The sequence below is a fragment of the Brienomyrus brachyistius genome, unplaced genomic scaffold (assembly GCF_023856365.1).
Source record: "Brienomyrus brachyistius isolate T26 unplaced genomic scaffold, BBRACH_0.4 scaffold1159, whole genome shotgun sequence".
Lineage (NCBI taxonomy): Eukaryota > Metazoa > Chordata > Actinopteri > Osteoglossiformes > Mormyridae > Brienomyrus > Brienomyrus brachyistius.
This window is the reverse complement of record NW_026043434.1, coordinates 4,715-10,915: the sequence shown is the minus strand read 5'-3', so window position 1 is coordinate 10,915 and position 6,201 is coordinate 4,715. Positions and strand designations below refer to the sequence as shown.

Below are 6,201 nucleotides of genomic sequence, written 5' to 3'. Positions count from 1 at the left end.
ACGCGGGACTTTGCCTGGACTCACCTCCGTCAGGCCGAAGGGGATGTTGCCGACATAAAGCCGCCTGGCCTGCCGGGTCATCTGGCTGCCGACCATCGGCACCTGGGTGGGCGTCACTGCCACGCCGCTGGTGGTGGATGTTGCCAGTAAAGCTATCGTGGGGATCTGCCCTGCAGCTGTGGGGAGGAGAAAGGGCTTCAAGACCCCAACCAGGGACGGCCAGAACATCCGGATCGTCGCCTTCATTTGCTTCTAACCCCTAGGTTTAAGCTCTCTTCACACTGTCTGAAATCATCCCAAGTGTTATTCCCTCTTTGACCAGCAGGGGGGAGGAGGGCACTCCAGAATAAATGCTTTCATTGCAACCAATATACCATAACCTTGCAATACTGAACTAGCACACATGGAAGCGTCGCATCCAAACCTTGCATTGCCTTGTACTGCATGGGGGTGATGTGCTCGAATCCCGGAGGGGGAACATCCCAGTACTTGTATGTCCTTTTCTTACGGCTTCTCCGAGGAGAGTAGCTGCCCAAACACAAAACAGAAGGTTGTTTTCCCCAAACAATACAGTGTAAACACTCAGAATCTGGCAAAAACAAACAGATGGCAGAATGTTTACATTTAACTTTGGATCGCAGGCAGTTTAAGGTCATGAGGGTGTGACCATGCGCCACTTTTTAGGCTGGCTTTGAGGTCCCATCGCTATGGCGGGGGCTACTTATAAACGCCAGTTAAAATTTAATATGGGTACAGTCCCCCTTCCCACCACGAAGAAACCAATTGGTTGATTGTGAAAGAAACTTGTTAAGAGGCCTCAAACCATGCTAGATATCAGCTTCAGTGCCTGTAACCGGGACCGTGAGGGGGGGTACCTGTGCTTCTTGTGCTCGCGTGAGCTGCTCCGTCGGTCACGACCCTTGCGGTCGCGGCTGCTGCTGCGCTTCTCGTGACTCCGCCCCCTGGAGTCCTTGCTCCAGCGGCGGTGCTTCTCGCCACGGCTCAGAGACCGGCTGCGGCTACGCTTCTTGTGTCGCTCCTTCTCCCGCTCTGGGGGACGACACCGTGGTACCAGTGAGACGGTGGGCGGAGCGACATGACTGCCCCCCTACCATCCATTTCGATAAATCCAAGATGTGTAACTCAGAGGGATTATGAATGTGTGTCCGGATGGTTGTGGGTTTGAAGCCCATGAGTCACAGAGTAATCATATTACCAACTTCCCTGGGGTGCTGGATGCTGACTGACCCAGCGCTATGCCTTAAAAGTCACTTACGGAGACCAAGATGTGGTACGGGGTCTAACTCCCCAGTTTCCTCACCAGAATGAAGCACCTCCATTCAATTCACATATTCAATCACACCCTCCTGAAACAAACACACCCATCTCTCAATGGCTAATAATTTCAAGGGCACAAGGACATCCCCTTGAATGTCAGTCTGTTGTGAAACAATAAAAACATAACCAGACTAATTAATGATATAGGAGCACAGTGGTGAGTACAGTTGCCTCACGCCTCCGAGTCTGGAGGCCTGAATTTTGCCTCTGCTCTCTGTATGGGGAATTTGCCTGGAATAGGCTCCAGGGGAGCCTGACTAAGATAACTGGTTGGACGATGGATGGGTAATTAATATCGTTTCAATCTGACAGACAGCACTTTATTAAACTAGCAATAAAATATCACCTTTCTATCCCAGCAGGTCCTTCATATAGAAGCTTAAATAAATCCCTGAAGGTGCAGTTTTCAGTGAAGCATTTAAACGCAGGTGCTGCTCGAGGAATCAGCTTCATGCATCAGTTATAACAGCGTTACGGTAATGCACCGCTGCAAAAGTACAGACACGGAGCGGCCAATGCATCTTACGTAAATCGGTAATAACCAATTACCGCAATCGCAGGCATAGTCAGAGCGCAGATATGAATGACTGGAACTGCTAGTTTATCAAACACGGCGGCACTTAGTGCTCGTCTAGCCGAATCAGGTCGTTTCGAATGACATTTTAGTGATTTAGTGATAAGGAGCTGATATGACAAGATTGCCATTTGATAGGTACATAAATCAATCCTACTTTCGACTCCGTTGTAACGCATGTTGTATATTTCAGTTGCGTTAGTATGGCTTAAGTTTATTCAGTTTACTGGATTCTCTGCACTTTAATGAAGTTATATGTGTATTGTTATATAACTGTACATCATTGTTAGTTACTGCTATCCGCTGTAAAGGTAGATACAGGTGCAAGACTTTGCAATAACGACCTAAAAGCAGTTGTTATGATTCCAGGGAACGCGGCTGATTTTTAGAGTCTATACATCATGAAGAAACGGCGATCGTGTGAGAAAGACTTATTCTGTACGGATGACAGGGCCAGCATTTCGGACCCAAGGGAAAGGCTATTGTGCATCGGAAAGAGACAAAATCATATCATTATATAGAAAACTCGTCGTAGTATTTAAAAACCAAGTAACTAACACTGTTATTAAGTGCGGACTTTAAATCAAGTGGTCGCGGTCGTTTTTATTTGCATAAAACTTTAAACGTGATCTTGAAAATATAACGCTTGCAACAAACATCCATGCATAGTGTGTTACTGCGAATGAAAATACGCGGGTCACAATTTATGATCCAAGTGTATAATGGTAAATAATTAAATAAATAAAACCGCAGGCTTTCACATCGAGTGCACCCCAATAACGTTTCATTGAAATGTCCATGTTATGTACGCCGGGCACTGATGGATGCAGGCCTAGCGATCTCTATAACAATGCCAAGCAAAGAATGTCACTGATTTACCAAAGCGGTCAGTTTTCGGGGATCCTGCGGCAGCTGGGAGAAGAAGAATCGGGCAGGTTTCAGAATCGGCGAGCGCTCGGATAAAAGGCACCGATTTCCCAGCCGCGCTTTTCTTTTCGGAACCAGCAGAAGTGCCCTCCGCACCATCCTCGGCGCTAGGACACGCCGGCCACTTTATTACCCTAAAACAGGGAGCATACACCGATCTTCAAAGCCAAACTTACCTTGCCGATTTTCGCTTAACTGCTTCTCAAACTCATCGAAATCGGACATTTTTCAGTCCGTACTAAAGACGTATTGCAAAATAAGCAGAGGTCCAACAGTAGGCCTTTGAATGGGCTACAGGCTGCATTGGGTTCTGCTGCTTTTTCTTCCGAGTCGCCTGCCCCTCCTCCCCCGAAGTCATCGGCTCTTCCTCGGTTGTATCACACACAGGTTCGGAAACATTCGATGCGCATTACCGTCCCCTCCTGCACTGGAGGGTTAAGGACAACGTGATTATATCGAACCAAAATTGAAATGTGCAAGTTGACTTTCCTAGTTATACGTCTTCATTTTTATTCTGGGTTTAACAACCATGAGTTTATGACGTATTTTACATGATTAGTTGGCGACTGGACCTTATTGTTTATATCTCTTATTAAGGATCCATCCATCCATACATCAATTATCAAAACCACACACTTACAATCCGAGTCTAGTTTCATATGCTGCGCTGCTGAGCGACCCGCAGAATATTATGCATGAGTACAAGTCACAAGCCCCGTTTCCACTAACACGGGGCCGGTTCTAGCTTGGTGCCTTTTGAGACCGAGGCAAAAAGATGCAGACTCTCCCCGTCGGGGAATCGAACCCCGGTCTCCCGCGTGACAGGCGGGGATACTCACCACTATACTAACGAGGAGATGTACGCGCACTACTTTTACATCTTCAAGATAAACAGCGGATGACTACTAACATTTGCGAGTAATCAATGACTGAGCTTCATGTCATGACCATGGTGCTCAAGAGAAGAAAAAATACATAATGTACGTCCACTGATACCAGAACAACCATATAGCTTTATACTAAGACGATGATTAAACGGAAAATTCCTTTACAAAACACTGCCACAAAATCATAGTTTCGCAATATTACATCGTGCAACGGGACACAGTGTAAGTACGTGAAGTCGGTAATTAAATCAAGAAAAAAAAGTGAGAGGAAAAGAATACTTTTCTATTATCATATTTTTCTAACTGGCCAAACTGAGTCATATTTTGATTATACACACTAACAGAAAAACAGTGCAAATCTCCGGTAGTCCGTTTCACTTGCGCTCCGCTATGGGGCAGTAACAAGCAGAGCTTAAGTGTGGAAGGAAAAAAAAAACACAGGACAGCATCAATCCCAACTTCACAAACGCCGGAGATCGAGATGCTGTAAGCATGACAATTAACATCTTTATCCAAGGGAACAGCTGCAAGACACAGATGCCGCGCCTAACAAAGGTAGGATCGATTCCGAAGTTCAGGCATTTACAGACGCGGACTCTTCTGGAGTTGATTTTTTTCGGGAGATACGCATCAACTTCAAAAGTATGAACCGCATTATATCTATATCTGTTATGACGTTGTAGCTATTGATACTGATGCATCACAAAAATAATTTAAATGTTTTTTCATTCTGACATATGTTCGTTCGGACGAGGATTTTATTATATGAGATAAGTTTTAAATGAAAACTTTTTTTAATCTATATGATTAATTCTCGAATCTAAGCCAGACTTCACATAAATCATTCATTCATAAATATAATGGAACATACAACATCCAGGTATCCATGAAATTTATGATCAGGCTATACGTTTGTGATAACAACAAAACAACACAACATGTATATTTACAATATATGGGCCTATTGTTTAATATTGCCTCCAAATTATAGCCAGACAATAACGCAATAGGCCGACATCAAACTATTTTCATGTAAAACAAAAGTGCTGGCAGTTTGCTTGTGCTTACAGACCCCGCCTTGAGCCCATCCAGAAAGATCCCAAAAATAACCGACAAGCAAAGGTTGTAACAATCTGAGCATGTTTAGTTTAATGTAATCAGGAGCCGAATTAATAACGCGAATAAATGATCAAACCGAAAGTCTGTAGTCGGGAATATCCGATAACGTCTTTGACGTGCAGTTAAGATAGTCAGAGGAAAAACCTTGTAGTTTACTTATATATATGCCTAAATATATGAGTGTGTCTCTCCGGTGATTTAATGATGAATATAACGATTACATATCAAATCACACATTAAGCAATTATTATATTACTAGGTTGAACGTTTTCACTATGTCTGTCGTCACCTTGATTTCACGATTTTGACTATTCTTCTTATCCCAGATTGAACAAGTCATTGTGGCGATGCAAGATCCCGACATGGGGATAAAGATGAAGAATCAAAGACTGTTAATCACAGTGATTCCACATGCGATGACAGGTGCACGATACATATTTTACTTTTTAAAAATAATTTTTCATGCCGCCCGGGTTGTCTTACACCCGGCCGTGCAGTGTCCCGGGGGCCGGGTCCTAATGGTCATTTAAGCCCTTCACAGGAAAGCCCATACATCGGCGGTCTTCGGGAATCCTGTGCATTAAGACTGTCATCGATCTCCTTGCGCTCATATTTATTTATGTAATTTATTTATCGAGTTCAGCGTTTTTGATTTATGACGGCTTAATGCATTTCTCGACTCTAACTAGATGCCTTCCTCGCTATGCCTTCCCAGGAAATGATATCGTGGAGTGGCTAATTCAGAAGTACTCCATCATGGAAGAAGGTAGGGGCCGAGAAGTATGTAGGGAAGCGTTACCTGGTGCTCTTATGTGAGGTTAATCGATTGTTTTTTTCCCTTCGTGACGACGATGGCGCCCCTGCTGGCGAAAGACGTCATCAGGTTTTTTTTTTTTTGTAATAAAATAACAGAAATAAACGAGTCTTTTGAATAATAAATACAAATGAAGTAATAGAATTTGTCATCCATACAACAGATTAGCCTAGCTGCATTTATGTGTAAGCATATGCAATCACGTGTCTGACAGAAGCATGTTCTGTTCCATTGATATTGCTGAGCCTGTGAATTAATAAATGTCAGAATTGAGCTTGTCCATAACATAGACACCCCATTCGCCTGAAGCTTTTGGGATTTTCTTCCCCTGGCGTCAATTTATCTGCTGAATTATTTATCTTTCTGCTGAGAGGCTATTAGTACAAATAATCTGTAGGCCAGTCCCGAGTCGCGCCGCTACGCATGCTGAGCTGTACGGTTTGATAGTCCCGATGCAAACTTCGCTGATAGCCAGAGGCAGTCAGTCATGCCTGGAGAAATATCGCTATCCGTCTCCCTCATTATGCACTTCTGCAAGACGC

General features: G+C 44.0%; 1 non-coding gene across 1 annotated transcript; it reads right to left on the bottom strand.

Annotated features, from left to right (window-relative positions):
* Positions 1-3,623: 3,623 nt before the first annotated feature.
* On the bottom strand, positions 3,624-3,695 carry trnad-guc (transfer RNA aspartic acid (anticodon GUC)). The gene has a single exon. It is a non-coding gene; the product is annotated as a tRNA-Asp (tRNA).
* Between the last annotated feature and the right edge of the window lie 2,506 nt (positions 3,696-6,201).